This window comes from Pseudophryne corroboree, chromosome 2 (assembly GCF_028390025.1).
Source record: "Pseudophryne corroboree isolate aPseCor3 chromosome 2, aPseCor3.hap2, whole genome shotgun sequence".
NCBI classification, from domain to species: Eukaryota; Metazoa; Chordata; class Amphibia; order Anura; family Myobatrachidae; genus Pseudophryne; species Pseudophryne corroboree.
In genome coordinates, this window is record NC_086445.1 from 947454069 (window position 1) to 947473989 (window position 19921).

At 47.6% G+C, this 19921-nt stretch overlaps 1 long non-coding RNA gene across 1 annotated transcript in view; it reads left to right on the forward strand.

Annotated features, from left to right (window-relative positions):
* The first annotated feature begins 2110 nt into the window (after window positions 1–2110).
* The window catches only part of LOC134987019 (uncharacterized), a 395412-nt gene continuing 377601 nt past the window's right edge, over window positions 2111–19921 (forward strand). The window contains exons 1-2 of the long non-coding RNA XR_010192781.1: window positions 2111–2282; window positions 3052–3190. This is a non-coding gene — a long non-coding RNA (uncharacterized LOC134987019). The remainder of the gene's footprint in view (window positions 2283–3051; window positions 3191–19921) is intronic.

Here is a 19921-nt window from a genome sequence, read left to right on the forward strand (position 1 = left end):
TTTTGTGAGAGGTGCGGCTGCGTGTGGTGGTGCCTGCTGCCGCGCAGGTGTAGATTCGGTACTCACCAGGCGCCACTCTCTCTCACCTTCAGGTACCGGAACCTTCAACGGACCTGGAAATCTTCAGTCGGATCCGGACACGGCGATTCCCTCTCGGAGCTGACCGACGACCGAGCTGAGGAGAGAATAGTTTACCTTAAAGGGAGTATCGACCCTTCTTCCACTGGAACAGGGGATACCCCAGGGGTGACCGCGACCTTCACCGGTTGGGTGAAAGGTCATCACTGGCACAAGGCCTCAGCCACCCAGCTTTCACACACTCGCGCTCTCGCACGTAGTGTGATGAAATGGATTCTCACGTCCGTGAGCAATCCCGACTCCGGCGCTCGGGGACAGACAAGGGACAAACGTACATGGATGCTACTCACCGTCACAAGTCTTGCACTCCGATCTTCTCCACTTACAGGTCCCTGTAAGGAGGCAAAGAGAAACAGCCGTGCAGGGCCAAGAACTACCCTAGTGTGCGTCCGCTACACTAGCTACATAAACAGAGCCCTCAAACTAGCTCGTGTGAGTGGTGCAACACAACTATGCACAACTTAAACAAACAGACACTTTGCCCTGCACGGTAACAACATACATCACAATATCGGAATACAAGATCACACGGTGCTGTCCCTTTAAATCCCTCCCGCTGGAAAGGGGGTGGGCGCCGCACGGCCTACCCACCTCCTGTACCTTCCCTTATGTGGGCCTCAGGCTTGCCTACCTAAATACCTCAGGGTGGCCTGGGCCTAGCGCCCAGTGCCACCTGTACTCACCTCGGGGGTCTTATTCACTGGGCCTAGCGCCCCCTAGCTGCACACAGGCCGGAGGCCTGATTTCACCCACGGGCCTAGCGCCCGCCTAACCTGTCACACGCGGGGTGACCTGGGCCTAGTACCCAGCGTCACCTTTAGATATCCCTAGCTGGTCAAAATACCCTAGGGCCTAATGCCCTCTAATGCCCCACAGGCCTATTGCCTGATATGCCCCCGGGCCTAGTGCCCGCCTAACTGGTGCCACAGGGAGAGGGTGGCTTGGGCCTAATGCCCAAACCACCTAATCAAATAATGCCCCCCAATCTCCTATCTGCGCCCAGGCCTAGTGCCCGAATTGTGCCCTCAGGCCTAATGCCCGTCCCTGGTGGTCGAGGGAGGAAAAGGAGAGGGGGTGAAGTTGCCTCACTGAGGCCTCACCTGCTCCAGGGATCTCCGGCGCCCTCTTCTGCCGCTGGCCCGTCCTGGCCAGCGGCGCCTCCGTCTCTTCTCCGCATCCAGCCGCCGCTGGACATCTTCTTCAAGGGGCCTGGCGTCTCCTGGCCTCTTCCGCGGCCTCAGGACCTCTTCACCGCTCTTCGGCGCGGCCCGGCGTCTTCTCTCTGCTCTTCCCGCCCGGTGTCCTCTTCTGACTTCGCGCCCCCGCGCGCGGTCTTTTCTTCAGGCTCCCGCCCGGCGTCTGACGTCAGACGCCGGGGGCGGGGCCTATGACGCGGCGAGCGTCGATTGGCTCGCCGCGCCCCTCTCCGATTGGCTGCCGCTCCGGGAGCCGCGATTGGCTCCCGGAGGGCGCCAACATTCAAATGCCCCCGCAGCCTCTGGTCCGGTGCAGGGAAAAGGGTAATCCCTGCACCGGACACCCGCCGCCACGCACCCAGCGCTGGGGACAGACAAGCTGCCCCAGCGCTGTCCCCAGCTAGGGACAGCAACACTGATGTGCCCACAGGGCACATCTCTACATTTTCCACACATCTCTGATAAAAACTCACTGAATTTCCAGGAGTTTATACTGCTGCACCTGTGTATAATGCCCAGATGTAGCATTTGGCACATATATTGTGTGTAAATCTGTCTCAGCCAGTGCCTCCTGAGCCATTTAGTTCACCGCACATCCCTGATCGAGAGCACACAAGAGCATGGGTACTGGGACCGTGGCCAAATCCCCTCCAAAAACAAAATTAAAACATACTGTGTGCTATAATGTCCTCCTCAGCAGCTGATCCGGGCCCCCCCAAAAAGCCCAGGCTCTGGTAATTAGTACCCGCCCTCTCTGAGAGTGCCGCGGCAGACACAGAACACTGCGCCTCTTGTCATCTTAAGCCCCACCATGTGATCAGCCTGAGAGGAGCCGGCCGAGCCGCTCCCCCAACATTACAGCAGCCAGCCTCTCAGCCTCTATGTGCGGCAGCTGCCTCACACTGCCTGAGCCTTAGCGCGCCGCCAAAACGCAATGGGGGGACGCAGGTAAGAGAGAGCGCAGTTGGGGAGTGGGGGTCTTCTGGGTGCAGCTTGATGCATGCGCTTGCCTACCTTCTAGCGGGACAGACTGATACAGAGTGCTTCACTCCGCCGGCTCTCAGCCCCATAAGACATGACTGGGAGGAAATGCCAGCTCCCCCTAGCTTTAGCCAGCTGACACTGCCAGCTGTCTGTGGTTTCGAGGAGGCAGCTGCTGCATCACTCCTCCGTCTAAAAATAAAATAAAAAAAATTGGTTAGCTGCGGCGATCAATCAGCGGCCAGGGGGGTTTCTAGGTACTCAGAAACCCCCCTGCGTGCGCTAGTGCTCTCAGCATCACAGATGGTATCCCTAACTCTAAAAGCAACTCTAACCCTAACAGTAACACAGAAAGCATTATGACCCTAACGATATTCTCAACAGCAATTCTACCCCTAATGGTAACTTTAACACTAATAGTAAGCTTAAATTTAATAGTAAGCCTAACCCTAAGTCTCCTGTAAATGTCGACAGTGAGTGGGGTCTATTTACTAAGTCAAACCATCACTTCCCAGTGTGTTTAAGCCCAAAAACATTGTAAGGAAGAATTCCCCTGAAGAATATTTTATTTTCATTGTCTAAAGAAAGCCACAAGGGTGTTCAGCAGCTATATCTGTAAAAGGTGACTACGGCCATCAGTCAAAAATCTAGATTACATGTTGTTAAACAAAATGATTCTATGATTTATTTATTTTTTTATCTCACATTGTTTATTTGTTCTGTGCTTTCATTTCAGAGTACAGTGAGAGTGATGTTAAACTGGGGGAGTTCTAAAGGTTTTGACCAGCATTATAACACGTTTGCAATTGAGGAATATCCCAGACAAACTGAATCTATCTGACTGGTAGAAGGACCTAAACAGAAAGCATTGAAAAGTAAGTTTCTTGGCAAACACCAGTGGCTCTGCTCAGGTGCCCATCAGCTGCAGTGTCTCAACCACAAGCTAGATACAGCAAACGGGGATAATCACAGCTGACTGTAAGAAATTATTTTGTATGTGATTATTAATACATTTCTCTGACGTCCTAGTGGATGCTGGGGACTCCGTCAGGACCATGGGGATTAGCGGCTCCGCAGGAGACAGGGCACAAAAATAAAGCTTTAGGATCAGGTGGTGTGCACTGGCTCCTCCCCCTATGACCCTCCTCCAAGCCTCAGTTAGGTTTTTGTGCCCGTCCGAGCAGGGTGCAATCTAGGTGGCTCTCCTAAAGAGCTGCTTAGAAAAAGTTTTTAGGTTTTTTATTTTACAGTGAGTCCTGCTGGCAACAGGCTCACTGCAACGAGGGACTTAGGGGAGAAGAAGTGAACTCACCTGCGTGCAGGATGGATTGGCTTCTTAGGCTACTGGACACCATTAGCTCCAGAGGGATCGAACACAGGCCCAGCCATGGAGTCCGGTCCCGGAGCCGCGCCGCCGACCCCCTTGCAGATGCCGAAAAGTGAAGAGGTCCAGAAACCGGCGGCAGAAGACTTTTCAGTCTTCATGAGGTAGCGCACAGCACTGCAGCTGTGCGCCATTGTTGTCACACACTTCACACCAGCGGTCACGGAGGGTGCAGGGCGCTGCGGGGGGCGCCCTGGGCAGCAATGAGAATACCTTGTTCTGGCTAAAAAATACATCACATATAGCCCCTGGGGCTATATGGATGTATTTAACCCCTGCCAGGTCTCAGAAAAACGGGAGAAGAAGCCCACCGAAAAGGGGGCGGGGCCTATTCTCCTCAGCACACAGCGCCATTTTCCCTCACAGAAATGCTGGTGGGAAGGCTCCCAGGCTCTCCCCTGCACTGCACTACAGAAACAGGGTTAAAACAGAGAGGGGGGGCACTTATTTGGCGATATGATTATATATATTAAGATGCTATAAGGGAAAAACACTTATATAAAGGTTGTCCCTGTATAATTATAGCGTTTTGGTGTGTGCTGGCAAACTCTCCCTCTGTCTCTCCAAAGGGCTAGTGGGGTCCTGTCCTCTATCAGAGCATTCCCTGTGTGTGTGCTGTGTGTCGGTACGTGTGTGTCGACATGTATGAGGACGATGTTGGTGAGGAGGCGGAGCAATTGCCTGTAATGGTGATGTCACTCTCTAGGGAGTCGACACCGGAATGGATGGCTTATTTAAGGAATTACGTGATAATGTCAACACGCTGCAAGGTCGGTTGACGACATGAGACGGCCGGCAAACCAATTAGTACCTGTCCAGGCGTCTCAAACACCGTCAGGGGCGTTAAAACGTCCTTTTACCTCAGTCGGTCGACACAGACACAGACACGGACACTGACTCCAGTGTCGACGGTGAAGAAACAAACGTATTTTCCTTTAGGGCCACACGTTACTTGTTAAGGGCAATGAAGGAGGTGTTACATATTTCTGATACTACAAGTACCACAAAAAAGGGTATTATGTGGAGTGTGAAAAAACTACCTGTAGTTTTTCCTGAATCAGATAAATTAAATGAAGTGTGTGATGATGCGTGGGTTTCCCCCGATAGAAAATTATTGGCGGTATACCCTTTCCCGCCAGAAGTTAGGGCGCGTTGGGAAACACCCCTTAGGGTGGATAAGGCGCTCACACGCTTATCAAAACAAGTGGCGGTACCGTCTCCAGATAGGGCCGCCCTCAAGGAGCCAGCTGATAGGAGGCTGGAAAATATCCTAAAAAGTATATACACACATACTGGTGTTATACTGCGACCAGCGATCGCCTCAGCCTGGATGTGCAGCGCTGGGGTGGCTTGGTCGGATTCCCTGACTGAAAATATTGATACCCTTGACAGGGACAGTATTTTATTGACTATAGAGCATTTAAAGGATGCATTTCTATATATGCGAGATGCACAGAGGGATATTTGCACTCTGGCATCAAGAGTAAGTGCGATGTCCATATCTGCCAGAAGTTGTTTATGGACACGACAGTGGTCAGGTGATGCAGATTCCAAACGGCACATGGAAGTATTGCCGTATAAAGTTATTTGGGGTCGGTCCATCGGACCTGGTGGCCACGGCAACAGCTGGAAAATCCACTTTTTTTTACCCCAAGTCACATCTCAGCAGAAAAAGACACCGTCTTTTCAGCCTCAGTCCTTTCGTCCCCATAATGGCAAGCAGGCAAAAGGCCAGTCATATCTGCCCAGGGATAGAGGAAAGGGAAGAAGACTGCAACAGGCAGCCCATTCCCAGGAACAAAAGCCCTCCACCGCTTTTGCCAAGTCCTCAGCATGACGCTGGGGCCGTATAAGTGGACTCAGGTGCGGTGGGGGGTCGTCTCAAGAGTTTCAGCGCGCAGTGGGCTCACTCGCAAGTGGACCCCTGGATCCTATAAGTAGTATCCCAGGGGTACAGATTGGAAATTCGAGACGTCTCCCCCTCGCAGGTTCCTGAAGTCTGCTTTACCAACGTCTCCCTCCGACAGGGAGGCAGTATTGGAAACAATTCACAAGCTGTATTCCCAGCAGGTGATAATCAAAGTACCCCTCCTACAACAAGGAAAGGGGTATTATTCCACACTATATTGTGGTACTGAAGCCAGACGGCTCGGTGAGACCTATTCTAAATCTGAAATATTTGAACACTTACATACAAAGGTTCAAATCAAGATGGAGTCACTCAGAGCAGTGATAGCGAACCAGGAAGAAGGGGACTATATGGTGTCCCGGGACATCAAGGATGCTTACCTCCATGTCCCAATTTGCCCTTCTCACCAAGGGTACCTCAGGTTCGTGGTACAAAACTGTCACTATCAGTTTCAGACGCTGCCGTTTGGATTGTCCACGGCACCCCGGGTCTTTACCAAGGTAATGGCCGAAATGATGATTCTTCTTCAAAGAAAAGGCGTCTTAATTATCCCTTACTTGGACGATCTCCTGATAAGGGCAAGGTCCAGAGAACAGTTGAAGGTCGGAGTAGCACTATCTCAAGTAGTTCTACAACAGCACGGGTGGATTCTAAATATTCCAAAATCGCAGCTGTCTCCGACGACACGTCTGCTGTTCCTAGGGATGATTCTGGACACTGTCCAGAAAAAGGTGTTTCTCCCGGAGGAGAAAGCCAGGGAGTTATCCGAGCTAGTCAGGAACCTCCTAAAACCAGGAAAAGTGTCAGTGCATCATTGCACAAGGGTCCTGGGAAAATTGGTGGCTTCTTACGAAGCGATTCCATTCGGCAGATTTCACGCAAGAACTTTTCAGTGGGATCTGCTGGAAAAATGGTCCGGATCGCATCTTCAGATGCATCAGCGGATAACCCTGTCTCCAAGGACAAGGGTGTCTCTTCTGTGGTGGCTGCAGAGTGCTCATCTACTAAAGGGCCACAGATTCGGCATTCAGGACTGGGTCCTGGTGACCACGGATGCCAGCCTGAAAGGCTGGGGAGCAGTCACACAAGGAAAAAATTTCCAGGGAGTGTGATCAAGTCTGGAGACTTCTCTCCACATAAATATACTGGAGCTAAGAGCAATTTACAATGCTCTAAGCTTAGCAAGACCTCTGCTTCAAGGTCAGCCGGTATTGATCCAGTGGGACAACATCACGGCAGTCGCCCACGTAAACAGACAGGGCGGCACAAGAAGCAGGAGGGCAATGGCAGAAAATGCAAGGATTCTTCGCTGGGCGGAAAATCATGTGATAGCACTGTCAGCAGTGTTCATTCCGGGAGTGGACAACTGGGAAGCAGACTTCCTCAGCACGACCTCCACCCGGGAGAGTGGGGACTTCATCGGGAAGTCTTCCACATGATTGTGAACCATTGGGAAAGACCAAAGGTGGACATGATGGCGTCCCGCCTGAACAAAAAACTGGACAGGTATTGCGCCAGGTCAAGAGACCCTCAGGCAATAGCTGTGGACGTTCTGGTAACACCGTGGGTGTACCAGTCGGTGTATGTGTTCCCTCCTCTGCTTCTCATACCTAAGGTACTGAAAATTATAAGACGTAGAGGAGTAAGAACTATACTCGTGGCTCCGGATTGGCCAAGAAGGACTTGGTACCCGGATCTTCAAGAGATGCTCACAGAGGACTCATGGCCTCTGCCGCTAAGAAGGGACTTGCTTCAGCAAGTACCATGTCTGTTCCAAGACTTACCGCGGCTGCGTTTGACGGCATGGCGGTGGAACGCCGGATCCTAAGGGAAAAAGGCATTCCGGAAGAGGTCATTCCTACCCTGGTCAAAGCCAGGAAGGAGGTGACCGCACAACATTATCACCACATGTGGCGAAAATATGTTGCGTGGTGTGAGGCCAGGAAGGCCCCACGAAGAAATTTCAACTCGGTCGATTCCTGCATTTCCTGCAAACAGGAGTGTCTATGGGCCTCAAATTGGGGTCCATTAAGGTTCAAATTTCGGCCCTGTCAATTTTCTTCCAGAAAGAATTGGCTTCAGTTCCTGAAGTCCAGAAGTTTGTCAAGGGAGTATTGCATATACAACCCCCTTTTTGTGCCTCCAGTGGCACTGTGGGATCTCAACGTAGTTCTGGGATTCCTCAAATCACATTTAAACCGCTCAAATCTGTGGATTTGAAATATCTCACATGAAAAGTGACCATGCTGTTGGCCCTGGCCTCGGCCAGGCGAGTGTCAGAATTGGCGGCTTTGTCTCACAAAAGCCATATCTGATTGTCCATTCAGACAGGGCAGAGCTGCGGACTCGTCCCCAGTTTCTCCCTAAGGTGGTGTCAGCGTTTCACCTGAACCAGCTTATTGTGGTACCTGCGGCTACTAGGGACTTGGAGGACTCCAAGTTGCTAGATGTTGTCAGGGCCCTGAAAATATAGGTTTCCAGGACGGCTGGAGTCAGGAAAACTGACTTGCTGTTATCCTGTATGCACCCAACAAACTGGGTGCTCTTGCTTCTAAGCAGACGATTGCTCGTTGGATTTGTAGCACATTTCAACTTGCACATTCTGTGGCAGGCCTGCCACAGCCTAAATCTGTCAAGGCCCATTCCACAAGGAAGGTGGGCTCATCCTGGGCGGCTGCCCGAGGGGTCTCGGCATTACAACTCTGCCGAGCAGCTACGTGGTCGGGGGAGAACACGTTTGTAAAATTCTACAAATTTGATACCCTGGCTAAAGAGGACCTGGAGTTCTCTCATTCGGTGCTGCAGAGTCATCCGCACTCTCCCGCCCGTTTGGGAGCTTTGGTATAATCCCCATGGTCCTGACGGAGTCCCCAGCATCCACTAGGACGTCAGAGAAAATAAGATTTTACTTACCGATAAATCTATTTCTCGTAGTCCGTAGTGGATGCTGGGCGCCCATCACAAGTGCGGATTGTCTGCAATACTTGTACATAGTTATTGTTACAAAAAAATCGGGTTGTTATTGTTGTGAGCCGTCTGTTCAGAGGCTCCTACGTTTGTCATACTGTTAACTGGGTTCAGATCACAAGTTGTACGGTGTGATTGGTGTGGCTGGTATGAGTCTTACCCGGGATTCAAAATCCTTCCTTATTGTGTACGCTCGTCCGGGCACAGTATCCTAACTGAGGCTTGGAGGAGGGTCATAGGGGGAGGAGCCAGTGCACACCACCTGATCCTAAAGCTTTATTTTTGTGCCCTGTCTCCTGCAGAGCCGCTAATCCCCATGGTCCTGACGGAGTCCCCAGCATCCACTACGGACTACGAGAAATAGATTTATCGGTAAGTAAAATCTTATTTTTAACAATAACATATTTCATATTAAATTGCAATATAACGAATACTTAATGTAACTATACAATTATTTTTGACAAAAACGAAACATGTAACCGTTTTGTGAATTCAACAAATATATAATAACTTCATTTAGAGAATAAACAATTTCACCTTCTTATCTTAACAATTGACTCCTGCATTCCTAGAGGGGACATCAGTACACCAATTACATAAACCGGTGGGATATGATGGCTGAGTTTAGGAGGGTCTGTATATTTTATTCCTGCTACTCCCAATGACAGCATAATGCTACAGTGGAAAAGATGTTATCTATCAGCTACTGTACTGTACATCAATTAATGTGTGTCAGTCACATGGTGGAGAACCTCACAGATTTAAACATCAAGAAATGAATCCCACTGTACAGTATTTAGTGTGTTACAGATTGTAATCTGAGATGCCAAATTAATCATATATATATAGTGGCTCTGCTCATATTGATTTAATTTGTAGCTCTCAAGTCCAAATGGGGATCAGTATGATTTACCGACAGACACAATACCGACGGTCATAATCCCGACAGCCATTGACCTATGGTTAAAATACCGGCATTCATTATGCCTACATGTTCAAAATGCCGACACAGTCAGAATACCGAAATTTGAAATGCCGACGTGAAAATACCGAAATGGGTTTTTCTTTTTTTTGTGTCAATGTTGACTTAGGTCGACAGGGACACCATCTAAGTGTACCACGTTCCCTCGTATGGCTCTCTGCGCTCGCCATGCTTTCTGCACACTATTATATTCCCCCTCCTACTGGGATGGTAAAGTATGTCTGTCTTTGGTCAAAAAATCCTTAAAAAGGCATGTCGGCATTTCAAATGTCAGTATTCAGACTATGTCGGTATTTTGAACATGCCGCATAATGAATGTCAGTATTTTGACCGTGTCGGTATTTTGATTGTTGGTCAATAGCTGTCGGGGTTATTACCGTCGGTATTGTGTCCGTCAGTAAATCAACTGCTATCAAATGCTATACAGAATGAATCACACTATATTGTGGGTAATTATAGATTGTGGGGCATACTGTATGTACTAAGGGGTCTATGTACTAAGCCTTGGAGGGAGATAAAGTACCAACCAATCAGCTTCTAACTGCCATGTTACAGGTGGTTTTTAAAAAATGACAGGAGCTGATTGGCTTTATCTCTCTCCACTTTATCTTTCTCCAAGGGTTAGTACATCTACCCCATCTGAGACTCAAATATTTTGTGGGGGTATCCAATTACCCGTGTTAATTTACCGCAGCTGATTGGTTCGCTGGACGCTGTCCTATTAGCTCCGATAGCTGGCACTTAACGGTGATTGGTTTCGCCTGCCTCAGACAGGCAAAGCCAAATCCCTGCTAAGTGACTATTGTTGCCACAATAAGTGCCGTGAAAATACAAGCTTTTTTTTTTTTTTTTTTTTTTTATAATCAAAGCTAAATTCAAGACAATACACAAAGTTTCGGATGAAGTTCGGTTGAATTGCGTCACACAGAATTTCTGCTGCTTCACACAGTATAACCCAAGACAAAGCTCAGTATGATGGTGTGATAAATAGTTTAGGGTGGAACTTACAGTATATCATCCAACAGATGGCAGCAACAGCCTCCAGTTCCCTGTATGAAAGCAATGTTTGGTGGCGTTTTCCTTCCCTTTTCATGAAGTAAGACTACATAAATTCTCTTCTGTAACGCTCTCAGTTTTCAGCTTTGCAGCACATATGGGGTCTGTGTATATCTGGCATTGGCAGATAGTTTTGTTATTTATCTGTCTGTAATAGTAGAATACATTTAACACAACAAATGATAGCATCCACTGCGACTCAGAACACAGGGCTCCCATTCCCACTTCGCTGAGTGTTACTGACCACGGATGGTTAAAGTAACCCCAATAATTCGCCAGGCCTGACTCTCTAGTTGTGCGCCTGCGTGAACCATCTTGTCAGCTTGCACACGCATGGTGATTAAACTTTAGTTCAAATAATGTAGGGGGGGGGGGAAAGTAAATACTGTATAAAAATAAACGATTTAAAAAATTAATAAAACCGTTTTAAGCATTAATGCATTCTAAATACATTAAATGAATAAATCATTTTTAAATGTCTTTGCCCTGTAAACTCAAAACGGAGATGAATTACTGCCGCGGTACTTTACATAGGCTTATCCATGCAATTCCATAACCACTTTCATGTATAGGTGATGTGATAATGATACGGATCGCTGGCTAAAATAACCACTTTCACTGGAAATTTTCCTCTTCGCCTTTTGAGAAAGAGGGCTTTAAGTTCCTTTCCTGTAGGCAGCCTTCCCTGAGACAAGTGGTGCTTGTGTGCCAGGAATTTAGCACTCATGCTGCCCGCTAAATTCCATGCGACTGCCATGTGCAGCAAACTGCATTTGAAAAGCACAGCATTCCCTAAGATAATATACATGGGCATATGCGGATATACCATTAGCCTAAGGGGCCTTACTCTCATCAGGTAACCTTAAAGCAGTTACTTGAGCTGCAAATGTAACTCTCTCTGCACATGTTATATCTGCCCCTCCCTGCAGTGCACATGGTTTTGTCCATCTGCTAACAAATTTGCAGCTACGATCAGGTCTGAATTAGGCCCCTGGTGAATAGATGCTGTGCGCACAGCATCTAATCACCGCTGTTCTGCTAAGCAGAGCAGTGAGTGAGAGAGGGTCTCTTAACTGCCCACACACTGTGGGACACCATGGTCCATGGGTGGGGCAGCGGGACAGTCCCAGAAAAACGGTGAGGTATGATGTGGGGCCCAATGGGCAGCGGTGCCAGTATGTGGGTACGCTCGGGTACGGAGTACCCTTAAGAATTTGGCAGCAGGTATGCAGTACCACCTGCCACACACTTTGCCATTACCACAAATATAATGGGCCACAAAGCAACAAGACCATGGTGCTTGGCAGTATGATGGCTCCTCCCACTTTGTCAGGGTTACTGGGAGTGCAACAGTGGCTGTATTTTCCTGTTATAATGGAGGCATTACTATATATTGTTATTAAATTAGGGACATTACTATATATTTCTATTATACTGGAGGCATTACTATATATTGTTATTAAATTGGGGACATTACTATATATTTCTATTATACTGGAGGCATTACTATATATTGTTATTAAATTGGGGACATTACTATATATTTCTATTATACTGGAGGCATTACTATATATTGTTATTAAATTGGGGACATTACTGTATATTTCTATTATACAGGAGGTATCACTATATATTTTTAGCCTTGCCTCCAGATTCCCACCAAAAAAGTGGCTGTCGTGTGGCCACGCCACTAGTGTTATGTAGCCACTTCCACTAGTAGCATGTGGCCACGCACCCTCACAATACATGACCACGCCCATTTTTCGGCACTCAGTACCACTAAGAAAATATTTCTACTTGCACCACTGCTGATGGGGGAATATAGTGGTAGGGGCCCATGCTTAAGGGTGTGGCCATCTTCCAGAGGGGGTGTTTCCAGCCACCACAGAGGTTTGGCTAACCATTAGAGAGTGCATGGTCTGGGCCCTTTGAGAAATATATGTAGTAAATACTAGAGATGTGAGCAGGCCCGCCATCAGGGGGGTGCTGCGGGCATAGTAGTCCCAGGCCCGGTCTCTCTAACAGAGAGGAGAGAGCCCGGTCTGCTCATGCCGCCGCCCGCCTGCCACTCTGCTCCGCCCCCTTTTCTTGCCCAAGATCTGACTCTGTCACAGGAGGGGGAGAGGACGCTGCCAGCATCAATTGTAAGCATCCCTCCCAAAATGGCCGCCACCTCATAGTAAACAGTTATTAAAGATACTAGAGGAGGCTCCTCTAGTATCTTTAATAACTGTCTCCTCTGAGGCGGCTTCCATTTTGGGAGGGATGTTTTCAATTGAAGCGTGCAGCGTCCTCTCTCCCCTCCTGTGACAGAGTCAGAACTTGGGCAAGAAAAAGGGGCAGAGCTACTGGAATGGAGGGGGCATGGCTACACAGGACCAGGCAGGCTGCTATCACAGGGAGAGTGAGTAAGAGAGAAAGTGTGTGTATGTATGTATGGGTGTGTGTGTGTGTGTGTGTGTGTGTGTGTGTGTGTGTGTGTGTGTGTGTATGTGTGTGTGTGTGTGTGTATGTATGTATGTATGTATGGGTATGTGTGTATCTGTGTGTGTGTTCATTATGTGTAAGCGGCACTGCTATTGGAGGCATGTATAAGCAGCATCGCTACAGGGGGCAGTTTGTGTTTAAGTGCCACCGCTACTGGGGGCAGTTTGTGTGTAAGCAGCACCGCTATTGGGAGGCATTATGTGTATAAGCAGTACCGCTACTTGGGGCATTAACATGGTGCAAGGTGCATTAATATAATGTTGCTCCGTATGTGCACAGGATTTATTTATTTATTTTTTAAATATAAGTTTATTTATTTTTACTTTACTCTATATATATATATATATATATATATATGTATATATATATATATAAAGTCACATGCCAATCCCTCAGGATGAGGTTTAAGACAGAACCAGCACTCTGCGTGATATTCAAAACAAATCTTTACTCCACGTTGAACTTCATTCATAGAATAATTACATCGACATCAGCATGTATCGACAACAGCATATACTCATCGCATTGTAGTAGTATTTCATCACTGGCAAACTCCCAAACAGCCATTTTCGGTAAGTAACCTTCCTCAGGGGAATAACCAGACAAAATGTCAAACTGCCATGTCAGAAAGTGCTTGCGTGCCGTGCAACCCTTGCAACACCTTGAGCGCATTATATGTGCTCACAGTGCCATACTCACCACCAGCACCTGGGGTCCATCACCGCCCACAGAAACCGGTCCCGCCGCTGCACATACACCAGGAAGCGCACGCCGTGGAACGCACGCCACTCCCCATGAGTCCGGAAGTTCCGGTACTTGGAACGCACGCTACGTGTCACTCGGCGGAAGTCCTCCCGCCAGTGCTGCGCTAGCGGGCACAGCATCCCGGGACAACAAGTGTATGTATCCCATGGTTCTGGTAGTAATATTGGCAACAATATAGTAACGTAACTATCAATTAACCATACAGAAAAAATAAGGTGTTACCAACAGGACTGGCAAAAAACGGTAAGGATCATAAATGAGATCAAGGTTTCAATAATAGGGCACCTAAATGCCATCAATAATGAATTAACCCTAAATAACAAATAGTGTTCTCATATGATCAAGACGTTAGAGAAGTCCTGTACATGAATATTAATAGAAGAACATCTAACTAACACACAACAGAAATCAAAAATCATGAAGAAGGACAAAATAGACTTGCAGACACGTGAATACAGGGTCAATGTGTACAGAAAAAATATATTGTATTATTATTAAAGAGGGCACCATTACTCATAGTGCCTACGAACAATACCCGGGATCCACGGCGTGCGCTTCCTGGTGTATGTGCAGCGGCGGGACCGGTCTCTGTGGGCGGTGATGGACCCCAGGTGCTGGTGGTGAGTATGGCACTGTGAGCACATATAATGCGCTCACAGGTGTTGCAAGGGTTGCACGGCACGCAAGCACTTTCTGACATGGCAGTTTGACATTTTGTCTGGTTATTCCCCTGAGGAAGGTTACTTACCGAAAACGGCTGTTTGGGAGTTTGCCAGTGATGAAATACTACTACAATGCGATGAGTATATGCTGTTGTCGATACATGCTGATGTCGATGTAATTATTCTATGAATGAAGTTCAACGTGGAGTAAAGATTTGTTCTGAATATCACGCAGAGTGCTGGTTCTGTCCTAAACCTCATCCCGAGGGATTGGCATGTGACTTTATTATCCTCTATTTAACCGGACACCTGCTTTTCTTCTTTTAATGGAGAGTGTCAGTGCGGCTTCCCGGGACTTTGTTCTGTGATTTGGCTATATATATATATATATATATATATATATATATATATATATATATTTTTTTTTTTTTAAAGGGGGGGCCCTGCCTATTTAGTCAGTCCCGGTCCCCACATTTCTGATGGCAGCCCTGGATGTGAGGGTTCTGGTTTATCCGAATTTACTCGGTTTTACCTGGATCTCAAAACGGCATGTTATTTGCTTTCGGATGTGACATGAATTTGTTTTTTAATTTTTTTGTGCTTTTGATCATCCTTCATATTGCTATATGTTCTGTATATTTTATGCCATATGATATTTATATTGCGAGATATGTACATTTACATAAAAGGTCGGTGCGAGGGTGTTCAGCACCCCCTGCAAACTCTAAGGGGTATATGCAATTGCGGTCGAATTCGCGGCAATTTTCGCCGTTTTTCAAATTCGACCAAATTCGCCAGGTGAATTCCGGAAGGTGGCTTCCGGAATTCACCATATTCAATGAAAAACGGATTCGCCAGGGTCGCGGGCGAAAATCGGCCGATTTGGCGGATTTTGCCGCGATTTTAAAAAACGGGAAAAATCGTGAAAAACCCGAAAAAAAAATGGCGTGGGGTCCCCCCCCAAAGCATAACCAGCCTCGGGCTCTTTGAGCTGGTCCTGGTTCTAAAAATGCAGGGGAAAAATTGGCCAGGGATCCCCCGTATTTTTAAAACCAGCACCGGGCTCTGCGCCTGATGCTGGTGCCAAAAATACGGGGGACAAAAAGAGTAGGGGTCCCCCGTATTTTTAACACCAGCATCGGGCTCCACTAGCTGGACAGATAATGCCACAGCCGGGGGTCACTTTTATGCCGTGCCCTGCGGCCGTGGCATTAAATATCCAACTAGTCACCCCTGGCCGGGGTACCCTGGGGGAGTGGGGACCCCTTCAATCAAGGGGTCCCCCCCCCCCAGCCACCCAAGGGCCAGGGGTGAAGCCCGAGGCTGTCCCCCCCCATCCAATGGGCTGCGGATGGGGGGGCTGATAGCCTTTGTGAAAATTAAAAGATATTGTTTTTTCCAGTAGTACTACAAGTCCCAGCAAGCCTCCCCCGCAAGCTGGTACTTGGAGAACCACAAGTACCAGCATGCGGGAGAAAAACGGGCCCGCTGGTACCTGTAGTACTACTGGGAAAAAAATACCCAAATAAAAACAGGACACAGACACCTTTGACAGTAAAACTTTATTACACACTACCGACACACACATACTTACCTATGTTGACACGCCGACTGCCACGGTCTCCGACGATCCGAGGGTACCTGTGAAAAAATGATACTCACCTTCCAGCGTCCAGAGAGATAAATCCACGTACTTGTTAAAAAAAAAGAAAACGCAAAAACCCGAGCCATACCGGACTAGAAAGGGGTCCAATGTTTTCACATCAGACCCCTTTCTCCCGAATGCCGGGACATCACGTGACTCCTGTCACTGATGTCCCTTCAGCCAATCAGGAAGCGCTACTGCCGTTGCGCTCACCTGATTGGCTGAGCGCTGTCTGTACTGTGACAGCGCCTCGCAAAGCCGCTCCATTACTTTCAATGGTGGGAACTTTGCGGGTAGCGGTGGGGTCACCCGCCGGTCAGCCGCTGACCGGCGGGTGACCTTACCGCTAGCCGCTAAGTTCCCACCATTGAATATAATGGAGGGAGCTGTGCGATGCGCTGTCACAGTGCAGACAGCGCTCAGCCAATCAGGTGAGCGCAACGAAGTTGCGCTTCCTGATTGGCTTAGAGACCTGTCTGTGACAGCTGTCACTGACAGGTCTCATTCGTGGAAAGGTGTCCCATGTGTCAGCATGGGACCCCTTTCAGTCCGGCATGGAGCGGGTGTTCGCTTTGTTTTTTTGCCAAGTACGTGGATTTATCTCTGGACCATGGCTGAGGTGAGTATATTGAACTTTTCTTTTCAGGTATCCGTGGATTCTACATGGAGAAGAGGACCGATGTCGGCGTGTGAACATAGGTAAGTATGTGTGTGTCGACGTATGAAATAAAGTTTTACTGTCGACGGTGTGTGTGTCCTGTTTTTATTTGGGTATTTTTTTCCCAGTAGTACTACAGGTACCAGCGGGCCCGTTTTTCTCCCGCATGCTGGTACTTGTGGTTCTCCAAGTACCAGCTTGCGGGGGAGGCTTGCTGGGACTTGTAGTACTACTGGAAAAAACAATATCTTTTTATTATCACAAAAGGCTATCAGCCCCCCCATCCGCAGCCCATTGGATGGGGGGGGACAGCCTCGGGCTTCACCCCTGGCCCTTGGGTGGCTGGGGGGGGGACCCCTTGATTGAAGGGGTCCCCACTCCCCCAGGGTACCCCGGCCAGGGGTGACTAGTTGGATATTTAATGCCACGGCCGCAGGGCACGGCATAAAAGTGACCCCCGGCTGTGGCATTATCTGTCCAGCTAGTGGAGCCCGATGCTGGTGTTAAAAATACGGGGGACCCCTACTCTTTTTGTCCCCCGTATTTTTGGCACCAGCACCAGGCGCAGAGCCCGGTGCTGGTTTTAAAAATACGGGGGATCCCCTGTCAATTTTTCCCCCGCATTTTTAGAACCAGGACCAGCTCGAAGAGCCCGAGGCTGGTTATGCTTTGGAGGGGGGACCCCACGCCATTTTTTTTTATGATTTTACCGTTCCAGCATTAAAAAAAAAAAAATATATTTAAAAAATATATAAATAATATTTGTGCCTCCAAAAAAAAAAAAAAAAGTACCTAATCCCTTCTAATATAAATAGATCTTCTATTCCCAGAAAAAAAAACACAAAAAAAAACATGTTTAAAATTTTTTTATTTGTTTTCACCCTCCAAAGTGTGGCGGATTGAAAATGACGAATTTGCTGTCTAAAAGCCCTGCTGTCGAATTTCCAAACTTGAATTGAATATGCTTTGGTCGAATTGCAGCACTTGTATCATTGCAGAAAAGTCGAATTTGCAAAAATTCGAATTTCAAAAAGTCGAATTTTGAAAGTCCGTTTTTTGGTCGGAAAGCACTGAATTGCATAGGCGATTTTTTTTTTTGGTCGAAAATGACCCGAAATTCGACAATTTCGGGAATTCGACCGCAATTGCATATACCCCTAAATGTAGTTCTGAAGCTATAGTGGATCTACCAGTCTTAGCGTGGGCAATGGCTAGAGACCTGCGGTTACCTTCTTCTGATTTAGTCAAACAGAAAAAAATAGTGTTACTATTTAGTATTTAAAGCTAGATACATTTAAAATAATGCACTATCCCTTTCACTGCCAGCGGTGTGGTATATTGAGAATGTACATGTACATGAGAATGTACATGAGAATGTCGCCATGGCCATAATGTTAACAGGCAGCATTGGCCATGTCGACATTCATCATGTTGACATGAATAGAATGTCGACAAAATATATCTGGTGGTTTAGTGGCGGCTTTCCTTCTATGGTGGGACTGGCGGCCCCCGCGTTGTCTTCCAGGTCTGGGGGTCAAACCCTCATGACTTATGGCAGATCCTGCTGCGCTGCTAACAGTAAGTATAACTAATCATAAGCCCTATCCCCAGTGGTGCAAGTAGAAATTTTTTCTTAGTGGTAATGATAGTAAAAATGGGCGTGGTCAATTGTCATGAGGGGGCGTGGTCACACAAAACTAGGGGAGTGGCTACATGACAATAGGGGCATGACCACATTATGCCACACACCGTAATGTCGCTTACACATTATGCTGAACAACGTAATGCTTATTTACACATTATGCCACACACCATAATGCTTATTACACATTATGCCACACACCGTAATGCCTATTTCATATTACGCCACACACAGTTATGACACACCATTTTATGTCCAACACACAAAAATGCCCCTTACAAAATATGCCCCACAGTAAGGCTTCTATTTACCTGCAGCCAGGGGTTTCATGGCAATAGATGCAGCTTTCTGCATCTTCTTCTGGCGGCGCCAGCGTTCCCAGCACTTCTGGGTATCGCTATACATGCAGTGGCGTAATTATACATTTTGTACCTCCCCATGACATTTTACAGCTGCTTACACACATAATGCCCCCTGTAGTGCCGCTTACACACATAATGCCCCACTAGTGTCGCTTACACACATAATGCCCCCTGCAGTCCCTCTTACACACATAATGCCTCTAGTAGGACTTACCGCCCTACATGCTCATTGCCAGGGGTTTCTTGTTCATTGCCAGGTGTTAAATGCTCATTGTCATAGTTTCTTGCTCGTCGCCAGGGGTTGCAGGGGAGACCCTGCACCCTGCAGCGCCGGAGGTGGGCTGGTGGTACTGCATACCACCACCATATTTCTTAATGGTACTCCATACCACCCTACTTTCAGCACTAACTATCCCTAACCATCCCCCTAGTACCTAACCTAACCTAAACCTCCCATCCAGTAGTCTCACACTAACCCTACCCCCTAGTGCCTAAACCAATCTTCCATTTTGTAGCCTAACCCTCTGCCTAGTGCCTAACCCTCCTATAGCCTAACCCTAACTATCCACCTAGTGCCTAACCCTCCTCTCACGTTGCCTAAGCCTAACCCTTCCTCTAATGTCTAACACAACATTCCGCTGCTGGTCCATGCAGAATTTCGGCATTTCACATGTCAACATTTCAGAGAATCGATGTTGTGTTGTTGACATTATGACTGTCGGCATTGTAAATATCAACATTATGACTACATCCTCCTGCCAGAGTTCTGTCAACTTATTTCTCTGTATTTCCTGTTTATGTGCCAATTTGCATAAATCCATACAACCTGTATTAGACAGCATTTACATACTTGGACAGAACTGCCATAAACTATGAAAATTATTTTATTATATTGGAAGCTATAAGATACTGTGGGGCAGATTTATTAAGCTTGGTGAAGTGATAAAGTGGAAGGTGATAAAGGACCAGCCAATCAGATCCTAACTGACATGTCACAGGCTGGGTTTGAAAAATGGCAGTTAGGAGGTGATTGGCTGGTGCATTATCACCTTCCACTTTATCACTTCACCAGGCTTAATAAATCTGC